The sequence below is a fragment of the Acomys minous genome (assembly GCF_964271855.1).
Source record: "Acomys minous genome assembly, chromosome: 14".
Classification (NCBI taxonomy): Eukaryota; Metazoa; Chordata; class Mammalia; order Rodentia; family Muridae; genus Acomys; species Acomys minous.
In genome coordinates, this window is record NC_140496.1 from 17,119,731 (window position 1) to 17,131,456 (window position 11,726).

Here is an 11,726-nt window from a genome sequence, read left to right on the forward strand (position 1 = left end):
GCGCCGTGACGTCACCGCGGCGGGCCGGCCCGCACGTGGGCTTGTTTGGGTCTCGCCAGGCCCCGCCCCTCCCGCGACGCCTCCGCCTCCGGCCCGGCTCCGTTTCTGCGCAGAGCCGGGGCATCGGAGCCTGGCCACAGCCTCGACCCAGCGCGGGCAGTTCGGGTGGCCGTCCGCCTCCAGGCCTCAGCCGCGGTGGGTCCGCAGCCCGGAGCCACATGTCGGGCCGGTGGTCGCGCTCTTCTCTGTCCCTGCCCGTCGCTTGAGGCCTTCCCGTGCTAGGCTTTGGCAGAGCCCATCGCTAAGCTGTTCTGCGGGCCTGGCCGGACCTCGGAGGCCGAAGGCGCCACCTGACTTCCCAGCTTCCTCCTTGCGCCTTCCCAGCTCGTCTTTGCCGGGAGGGAAGAGGCTTTGTTTCCTGGAACCTCAGAAACAGCTACCTTCCATCCCCTCCAGCTCACAGTCGCCCAGTTTCCTTTCCTTCTCAGAACTCGTCACCAGCTCAAAAATGTGTGTTCGCTGGGTGCTCTTGCATCGGTGTAGACGCGGCCTTCTGATCTCTTGAGGTCCAAACCTTACTCAGGACAGCCAAGGCTACACAGAGAACCACCACCACCACAACCACCCCCTAAAAAAAGGGAAAAAGAAAAAAACTCTTAAGTTTTGAACTTTCCACAGCACAGGAGGAAAAGTGTCAAGAGAACGTTTCTCAAGGCAGCTCCAAGGCAATGACCAGAGGAAATCTGGCCTCAGGCCCTAATATCACACCTACTTGGTCCTAGATTATCTATAGAGTGCCAGGATTTAGAGAGAAGTGGGGTTTTTTATTTGTTTGATTTCTTTTTCTTTCTTTCTTTCTTTATTTTTCTTTTCTTTTTTTTTTTTTTTGTGTGTGTGTGTGTTTTTGTTTCTCTGTGTAGCCTTGACTGTCCTGGACTTCCTTTGTAGACCAGGCTGGCCTCCAACTCACAGCGATCCACCTGCCTCTGCCTCCCAAGTGCTGGGATTAAAGGCATGCATCACCATGCCCAGCTTGCCTCTGCTTTCTGAATGTGGGATTAAAGGCATGTGCCAAATAAATAAATAAATAAAGGCATGTGCCACCATTTCCTGGCAGGAGAAGTAGTTTTTAAGGTATTTGAGGTTAAATAAGGTCCTTAGGTGTGCCCTAATCTAATATGACTGTCGTGCTTATTAAAAAATTGCTAGAGCTAGGCGGTGGTGGCTCACCTCTTTAATCTCAGCACTGTGGAGGCAGAGGCAGGTGGATCATTGTTGAGTTCCAGACCAGCCTGGTCTACAAAGCAAGTCCAGGACAGCCAAGACTAACACAGAGAAACCCTGTCTCGAAAAAACCAACCAAACAAAAATTACTAGGAGTGTTGGGCATCGTGGCTAATGCCTGTGATCCCGACACTCAAAAGGTTCAAGAGTTCAAGGCCAGCCTGGCTACATGAGACCCTGGAGAGAAGTGGGAGGGAGGGACTACAGGAAGCCACACAAGTAGAGATGATGGTCATCTGTAGGTCATCAGTCAGTCAGTTTGACACAGTCTCTAGGAAACAGGAACACAGCAGGCAGCAGGTGCAGCCACGGTGCCCTGTGGACCATGCATGGAAAGTACTCAGGTAGTGAAAGGATACCAGCTGCTGCTCTCTGACAAGGTCTTTCTTTCTTGGGTACAGAAAGGAGCACACATACCTTCCATTCAGCTTCAACATGAACACGGGCAGACATACGTATGGGGCTGGGTCCCATCAGTCCTTACTATGAGTCAAGGGTAGACTGCAGCGAAGTGTATTGCCAGCAACACTAGCCGCAGGAGGAAGAAGAGAGACACTCTCTCCACAGCCAGTTCCACACAGCATGGAGAGTCAGACTCAAGTGGGGACCTTTCTTACTTTGGTTTTCAAACCTTACAATTGAGTATCAAGATGCAAAGGGGAGCTGGGCATGGTGGCCCAGCACTTGGGAGGCGGAGGCAGGCACTTGGGAGGCAGAGGCAGGCAGATCGCTGTGAGTTCAAGGCCAGCCTGGTCTACAAAGTGAGTCTAGGACAGCCAAGGCTACACAGAGAAACCCTGTCTTGAAACAAAAATTAAAAAAAAAAAGATGTGAAAGGTTTTATGGACAGGGCATCCTTTGAGATGGGAAGTGATACATAGTACCAAGTTACTACAAATGGTGGACATTTTAAATGAAATGTTATGAGAGACAGGTGTAGCTCTGTGAGTTCGAGGCCAGCCTGGTCTACAAAGCGAGTCTAGGACAGCCAAGGCTACACAGAGAAACCCTGTCTCGAAAAAAAACAAAAAAAAAATTAAATGCTATGAAAATCTTCATTTCTTCATGTTGAAGATTGGCCTAACACTATGCATTTTGATGTTAATTACTGGCTCAAAGATCTAGTTGCTGCCCTGAAGCTTGCCTCCCTGATTGGTTGAATAAACGGCCTACACCTGGGCAAGGCAGATGGAAGGGGCAGAGAGAAGGTTCTTGGGCTTGGAAGACAGGATTTTGGGAAAAGGGAAGCAGACAGGTCCTGGAGGAGAAGGGAGAAGACCGCAGCAGTGGGTTAGGTGGAGAGAGCACGTGGCCTGATGGAGGCACGGATGGAGGAGATGGATGACATTAGGAAGTATTTTGGGATTATGGATGGAGGTTAGCTCAGTAGAAATTATTAGAAGTATATGGCATGAGATGGGGACTGGGAGATATGGAAGGTAGTTTAAGGGATTGATATCTGCCCTGCTTTTATGTCTAATATAAGATATAAGGCAATAAGATAAGATGATAAGGTACCAGGCAGAAGATATTTTATTATATAAAGTTTATTAAATGAGCATGGGGGAGAAGGAAAGGGGGACGGGTACCCCAGAGAGAGAGAAGCACAGAGACAGAGACAGAGGAAGAGAGAGGAAGAGTAAAAGAGGAAGAGAGAGGGGCAAGGTAGGACTTTCCTTTTATATAGCTCTGGGCAGGACCACGCCCCCAAAGCCCATCCCCTCACCCCCCAGCCCCCCACACCCCACCCCACACCACCCCGCCCCTGTGGCAGGTAGGCCAACTGAGACAGAATCCTAACACCTACCCCAGGTAAATCAAGGCTATTTTAATTAAATACAACCAGTGTCTATGTCTTTATTGATTAATTGTGGGTTAGAAAATACTGCTGTGAAAAAAAAAAGAAAATACTGCTGTAATAACTATAGCCTAGTAATAAATATTTGGCCATACTGTTAAACTAACAGCAACATACTCATTTACACACCTAGTAATAGGAAAAATATTAAATGAAACTAGAAGCTGGAAGTAATAGACAATGTCAATACATATTCAGAGAAAGCCGAAATGCCCAGTCAGCTAGCTTCTTTTTTGTGTTGGTTTCCAGATAGGATTTGTGTAGCTCTGCCTGTCCCCAGTATGTAGGCCAGGCTGACCTTGAATTTGCAGAGATCTGATTGCCTTTTCCTCCTGTAATGCTGGGATCAAAGACATAGGCCACTACATTCACCTCAGTCAGCTAGATTCTTTCTTGAAATTAATCCATGTAACGATAATTAGTCCACCAACCAGTCCAGCTGGTCAGTTATTGGGGGATCGAGGGGGGTCGCAACCTGTACATAAAGACATGGGCGGGAGAGAGACAGTAGCTCAAGCGAACAATTGCTTGTCAAGAGCTCGTTTATTAAAGGTAAGGGCAGGCTTTTTAAAACCTGCTTTAGGGCGGGCGGGGTACGCAAGGGAGTAGTGGAAAAGTACAAAATCTTCTGGGTTGAGCCCCGGGAACATTTGCAAGGGGAGGGGTCTTTCAGGTGAGACAAAGCAGGATGTCTCTGTGAATATCTTAGGATCAGATCGCTGTCTTCTCAGGACTAAGCCGGATGCCTTGCATACCTAATGAGTGGCCCAGCAGGATGTTTGCTGCAAATACTGAATGGGTGGGAGTCGGCCTCAGGCCTTTTGGTCCCTGGCATCTTCACCCCTTTTGTTTACTTTGGCCTGAGGGAGACCTTACAGCCCAGCGAATGACTTTTAGGAGGTCACCAGTCATTGTTACAGGATGGCGGTATATTTGAGAATCACTATTGTCCAAGTGTTTCAGGACAACAGTTATTCTGGACCGGCCAAATTCCCAAGGAAAGGGGGCCTCGCGATGGCCTGAGCCTGCTAGAGGATCGATGCTCAATCTTACCACGCCTATGGTCTGTCCTCCCACCAAGGACCGACCGACGTCTGATAACCGAGACTTATTCGATCGCTCCGTCTCTGACTTACCAGGCACTATCGCGGGTCAGGTCAAGGTGGGCTCAGGCCAAAAGATATAGGGGAGGGCTTGCACAGGTTTACCAAAGGCACCGAGGGCACAACCAGGCTCACCATCCAGCATTCTGCATCCTCGGGAACTGCAAAGGCCGCCCATAGGAACTGCAAAGGCCGCCCATAGTTAACCGACTGAGGCGTAGGTGAAATCTCCTGGATGGAAATAGAAGTCTCATTTGAGTCCTCAGTCTCCAGGCTGCGGTAGTGAACCTGGATATTCTTGGTGGCAGCTTCAACCTGACTTTTAACAAACCCTGTAAGACGGTTTAAAGTCCATGGGCCAAAGGATAATAGAAGGAGAACACCAACGAGGGGCCCGAGCAGGGTGAGGAGAAGGGTAGTAAGCCAGGGGGAGGCAAGGTTAGGGTTGGGGAAATTCCCCCTTTCAGAAAATTTAAAAATGAGTCGGGGTCATGAATAGTAAAACGGGGAAGAAGAATAACAAGGACACACCAGTCTTTGGAGGAAAGGAAGGTAGGGGCATAGACGATCGAGGTTAAACCAGAGGAACAAGCAAAATGGGTGTTATTTGGCGCGGGAATGTAGGGGAGGGAGAGGTAGGGAATGACAGTCTGGGCGCGAACGCCGCTGAGGGGAAGAGGTTGGGGGAGGGAGCATATGGGGACCCAGGAGGCAAGTACCTATGCCGGAAACAGGCTGGAGGGTAATGCAATTGTCGGGAGCTAAGCCGGTGAGGGTGGGGTAACATTAGTAAAGAGCAAGGTGGAAAGAAGAGCAATACCCTCGTAAAAGGGCGGGGAGGGGGAGAAACACATCCAACATTCAGGAAATGACAAGGAGGAGTCATTCATTTTTTTTTTTTTTTTAAGGCCCATATGGAGGCATTTGTCAACTGGGGAATGACATCAGCCGAAATGGGGGGGGGGGGCCCACGGGGAGGGTAGGTCGGAAGGGAGGGGGTGGGAGGGGAGGGAGGCATGGGGGTGGCGGGTTTAGGCGGGGGGGGGGGGGGGGCGGGTCAGGAGCAGGAACGGGAACAGGATGATGGAAAATATGATTAGGCCCAACCACTGCAGCGCCCTTACTGGGTACCTTTTTCAGGAGGTGTAACCAAAACGTAAGTCCAAAATCGTACTCTGATTTATAAACACGGAGGCCCCATTTAAATCCACGACCCGTCCAAATGGCACGTTTACCGGGCTCAGTGAAGCGAATGGTCAGGGGGTTGCACCAGCCATTGGTGACTGAACGAGCTACATTGCAAAGGTCTTTAACGGCCTCACCATAGGGCTGAGGATGAACCCAGGAATCAACAATGATGTAGTCCCAAGAAGAAGATGGCTTCCAGTACGTGTCGCCAGTGGTCTCACACCCCCAAGAGGCACAGTAAAAATCTTGGGCCCCACCACAGTGGTGGTTATCAGGACGGGGCCGATGAGAGGGTCCCGGGCAAACATAGAGTCCTCCGGCCCAAGCAATCCCATCCTGGTGTAAGGTTTTGTGGAGCATGATGCGCTCCAGGTCATTACGGCAGCCGGGGCTGGGACCACCAACCGAGCGAGAGAAAGGGGGCATCTCCTCGGGAGCCTTAGGCCAAAAAATGTCTTCCACGCCCCAAGAAGAGGGGCCTCCCAGGGCCAGGGCACAGAGGTCAACCTGTAAATCGGGCCACTGGGGGTTAATGCCCTGAGAGGAGGAGGAATTAACAATATCTCCCGCTTGGTTAATAATGACCCAGGTAAAATTATAGATTGTATAAGGCTGAGGTTGGCGCAGGAATGCGGCGAGAATCACTTCAGGAAGGCAGAGGCAAAGGAGCGACGCGGTGAGTAGCAACATGATGAATCGGCGGTATCTTTTTTATCCTAAAAAAGAGCACAATTACATCTTTTCCTCAGGGGAGTTCCCTGGGAGAGGGGGGTTAAAAGGTTTGATTAGGCGCTCAGGTAACCAGCGCGCATTTTGTTCTTTTTGATCATAAATGCAGGCATGACCTTTGCCCCAAATAAGGACTGGGTCAGGTCCATGCCATCGGTGGGTCAGTGGATCCTTCCACAGAGCCTTGGCATAGGTGGAGGAGGTGGAAGAGTGCCAAAGGCGATCGGCCGCCGAATGGCCAAGATCATCCTTTTGTAGAAAATTTAGGACGAACAATGCATGATTGAGAAGCAGGCGAGGCCCTGCTGTAGAGGGATATAGGATTCCTTTAGAAAACTGTAACTTATTAAGCATTGCTTTAAGTGTCTGGTGGGCCCTCTCGACAATTCCTTGTCCTTGGGGATTGTAAGGTATCCCCGTAACATGTTTAATCTGCAGTTGGGCACAGAAGGACTTGAAGGCAGAGCTTGTATACCCAGGGCCGTTATCAGTCTTTAAGGTATAGGGTTTGGGGGCAACAGTAAGGCAATATAAAACATGATCAATAACATCTCTAGTAGCCTCTCCAGCGTGCGGAGAGGCGCAAATAAATCCACTAAAAGTATCTATAGACACATGAATATACTTAAGTTTCTTAAAAGAGGAGAAATGAGTAACATCCATTTGCCAGACCTGTCCAGGCATGAGGCCACGAGGGTTGACTCCCGTATGTGGCTCGGGAAGAAAGGTGACACATGCCTGGCATTCTTTAACAATAGCCCGGGCTTGTTCCCGAGTGATGGAGAACATGTGGCGGAGGCTTTGGGAATTAAGGTGGTGGAGGGCGTGAGCCTCCCTGGCCATAGCAACGGGGTCACTGGCGGATGGAACGGCCAGCCCTGAAAGCAGGGGGCGCGTGGCTGAGTCCACCTGGGCATTAAGTGTAGTCAGAGGCCCTGGCAGGGTAGAGTGAGCGCGAATATGACCAACGAAAAAAGGCTGAGAGCGCAAAAGAATAAGCTGTTGGATACGGGAGAAGAGAGGAGAGGCATTAGTAGCAGGCTTAATACGAGGAACCGTCTCGAGGAGTGGAACAGAGGACGCGACATAGGCACTATCAGTATATAGATTAAAGGGAGTATGGGGAAGCAATGTAAAGGCGTGTGCAACAGCTTCCAGCTCAACAAGCTGAGCAGAGGTATGGGGGGTTTGTTTTTGCAGGATAGCTCCGTCCACAGAAAGGGCAGCAACCCCGGTAGAGGAGCCATCAGTAAAAACCAGGGAAGCTTGGGGGAGGGGTCTGGAGCGGGTGACTCTCGGGAAGATGACAGGTTGTCGCTGCAGGAATTGAATTAGTTTATCTGGGGGATAATGATTATCTAATAGGCCGCAAAAAGAAATACAGGAGACCGCCCAATCATCTGAATTTTGAAAAAGCCACCTTATTTGTGTGGCCGAGTAAGGCGTGATAATAGAGTGAGGGTCCCTTCCGAAAAGCCTGGTGGCCGCTTCCCGCCCCTGTCGAATGAGAGACGCAACCAGAGTAGGATAGGTAGGAAGGACCTTAGTGGAGGAGGAGGGGAGATGAAGCCAAAAGAGAGGGGTCCGTTGCCAGAGCAGTCCTGTGGGGGCAAAGAGGGAAGGAAAAATTATGAGCGCGAAAGGCTGGGTAGGGTCATAATAGGAGATGGACTGGTGGAAGATGGCGTCTTCGACCTTTTGTAGGGCCACTGAAGCTTCAGCAGTGAGACTGCGTGGTGAAGAAGGGTCAGAGTTGCCTTTTAAAATATCAAAAAGGGGTTTAAGCTCTCCAGTAGTGAGCTTAAGGTAGGGGCGCAGCCAGTTTATGTCCCCCAAAAGCTGCTGGAAGTCATGAAGTGTTTTAAGGGTGTCTCGGCGGAGCTGGACCTTTTGGGTCCTGACTGAAGAGGTCCCAAGTTCATAGCCCAGAAAAAGAAAAGGGGGGTGTAGTTGTATTTTGTCTGGGGCAATTTTAAGTCCCAGATGACCCAAACTCTTAACAAGTTCCTGGGTGACGAGAGAGAGCTCAGCCGTGTTAGGGCCAGCAAGTAAGATGTCATCCATATAATGAATAATATATAAATGTGGGTACCTAAGGCGTAGCGGGTCGATGGCCTGGGCTACATATTTTTGACAAAGAGTGGGACTGTTGGCCATGCCCTGAGGAAGTACCCGCCATTGAAATCTGGGTGAGGGCCCAACATGATTAACAACAGGGAGGCTAAAGGCAAAACGTTTGGAATCGTCAGGGTGTAGGGGAATGCAAAAGAAGCAATCTTTAAGGTCGAGAACAAGTTTATGAAATCCTTTAGGGATAGCTACAGGAGAGGGGAGACCAGGCTGCAGAGCTCCCATGGGCATCATGGTCTTGTTAATTTCCCTGAGGTCCTGGAGGAGTCGCCAGGCACCATTCTTTTTTTGGATGACAAAAATGGGGGTGTTCCAGGGGGAAGTAGAGGGCTCAACATGGCCTGCATCAAGTTGCTCCTGCACCAGCCTTGAGGCTGCGGCCAGTTTACGGGAAGGAAGGGGCCACTGATCGATCCAGACAGGAGAATCAGTTCTCCAAGTAATTTTATCGGCCTGGAGTGCAGGGGGAGAAGTGGCCCTTATAAAAAATTTTGTTCATATCCCAGCCCTTGGCGACTAATCCTAGGCATAGGGACAATGGGCTCGAGACGCCCCTGTCCCAGCTTGCCGAGGCCCTGGCCTGGCAAATAGCCTTGATCTAAAAGCTGATGCGTGACAGGAGAGGAGGGGCTATAGATAAAGACCCCCATCTGAGAGAGTATGTCCCGGCCCCATAGATTAACGGGTAACCCGGGGACAATGAACGGTTGCACCGTCCCCGTCTGGCCATCAGGGTCAGTCCAGCGAAGGACCTTAGAACTTTGAAGGGTGTTGGTAGATATTCCGATGCCCTGAAGGTGAGTAAGGGAGGGCTGACAGGGCCAAGACGAGGGCCAAGAAGATTGGGACAGGACCGTCGAATCTGCCCCGGAATCAATGATGCCTTCAAAGGGGCGGCCATCAAGCCTTAGTGTAAGATGGGGCCTATCAGAAGTTAAGCGTTGGACCCAAAAAGCGGAGGGGGGCAGGGAGGGAGTCGGGGCGGCGGGAGGAGAGACAACAGAGTCAGCCAGGGTTAACGGAAGGGCCCAGGCCAAAATCTGACCAGGAGAGATGGAGAGAGGGCCCTGGGTAGCGGCGGCAAGGAGGAGCGTAGGAGAAGGGAGCGGGTGTTTTAGAATGAGGGGATAGATGAGTAGCCCGATAAGGGCAGAAGAGGCACGGCCGAGGACCAGGAGGGGAAGAGGGGGAGGGTTTCCATAGAGGGAGACAGGCAAGGACAAGGTTCCATCCTCGGGCGTCAGTATTGTAGAGGTGGTGGCACGGAAGTCCAATCCTGTGGGGGAGGGCAAGGGGCCGCCGCTGGAATGGGAGGAGGTTGGGTTTGGGAGGTGGGGTAGGAGGTCTGTGGATGGAAGCGGGTCTGTAAATTGGGGGGAGCCTGTGACACCGGTCCCGACGCAGGCTGGAATTGGATAGGGTGAGGGGCCCGGGACTGGCCCCCAGAGGAGTTTCCCGAACGCGGGGGGAGAGGGTTACCCATGGCATCAACAGTGGAACGGCAGGTGTTGGCCCAATGACGACCTCTACGGCAACGAGGGCAGAGCGTAGTAGGGGGGGGCCGGGCCACAGGTCCCCGGAATCCAGTGGGTGGCGGAACGACCGGTGGCTGTCCAGCCTGTGAGGGTGGGCGGTTACGCTCATTTGGGCAGGCGCGGGCAAAATGTCCCGGTTGGCCGCACCGGTAACAGGAGGCCCCGCTAGGGAGGGCTCCGACGGCCATAATGGCCTTGGTAAACTTATCAGTTAGGGGATCAACCTCTCGGCAAAGCTGAATCATCTCATCAAGATCCCTGCCCTTATATTTGTGTCTAAGAACTGCCTTACAGGCTGAGTTGGCATTTTCAAAGGCCAATTGTGTAAGAAATTTACTGTCGGTCTGGCCAGGACCAAGGGATCTTTCTGAAGCCTCCAGGAGGCGCGCAGCGAAGTCGCTGAAGGGCTCCTGAGGTCCCTGAAGAATCTTGGTAATAGGGGACAGGGCGGAGCCCGTGGAAGCAATAGTTCTCCAAGCAGCGAGGGCGGCAGAACTAGAATGGGAAAGTAAGGAAAAGGGGAGTGCACGCTGTTTTTCGTCAGTGGCATATTTGCCCTGGCCAAGGAGTTTGTCAAGAGACCATTCACGGGTCTCGCGATGTCCCTGCTGTACGTTTTTTCGGATAAGGTCACGGCAACGATCAGCCCAGTCCGCCCTCCAAGAAAGGAATTGTCCTCGAGTGAGGACAGTCTGTGCAGTGGTGATCCACTCGTTGGGCGTTAGATGACCTCCATCTGCCAAATCATCAAGGAGGGAGAGTGTGAACGGCGCATTAGGTCCGTAACTACGGACAGCCGTGTTAAGTTTTTCTAGCTTTTTAAATTTGAGTTTATGATAAGCAGTGGGGGTAGGGTCAGGAGCCGTTCCACCACCTTTCTGTTCTCCCTCCGAACCTGAGGAATCATGCTCACTATCAGAATCTACAAGGGCCGCGGACGACTGGGAGGGTGTAGGGGCAGGTGGCTCTCCCGAAGCAGCGCCTGAATCAGTGGCCTCAGTTTTTGCCCCGCTCAGGGCGGGCTGGCTCTGGGAACGGGTGACAGGGAAAATAAACGGGGCTGTGGAGGAAATGCGCGTTGTTAAAAGTGAAAGCCGTTGTTGAAGTTGAAGAATCTTCGTCGCATGGGAGATCTGGTGTTGGAGATGGGCCTCCGTCTGGCAAAAGCAGTTTGGGAGGGAACAAGGTGGCGGGAGCCGGGAGGCAGGGTAGGGCTTAGTAAGGGGAGGGGGAAGAGTGAGCAAGGTAGAGGAGGGAAAGGTTGGCGCCGCGCGGAGGAGGCCATCATCGGAATGATATCGAGCAGCCTCCTCCTCAAGGGTGGCAGCAGCATCCGGATCCAAGGGCTCATCTGGGGCCTGAGAAAGGAAAATGGCGGAATGGCGGGAGGCGCGTGAAGGGGGAACAGGAGAGGCTGGCGGACCGGACCGGACAGAGGGTGTCCTTTTTGGGGGAAAAACAGAGGCACAAAGTGGTGAACACCCACGTTCCATAGCGGAAATGGGGTCCTCATAGGTGGGAGGAAGCGATGGATAAAGACGGCGGGGGGAAGGGGAAGGATTGGACACAGGCGCAGGGGAAAGATTTTTTAAGGGCTCCGAGGATGTAGGAGGAACAGAATCGGGGGGCATGTCAATGAGCGTAAGAGAGGAACCCTGCAAAGAGGAACAGGAAGGAACACGAGAAGGAGGGAGAGATTCGCGCAGGCAGAGTTCAGCCACGGAGAGGAGCTGCCTCTGTCCGCTTTCGTTTTCGCTGGACTCAATTATGTCCCGTATAAGGCCCCAATAAGAAAAAATACTGTTCGACACCGCTGTATTACCATCTTTTTTAATAAGTGCATTAAGCTCACGCCCCACCTTTTGCCACTTTTCAGAATGAATAGTAGGTCCATCAATC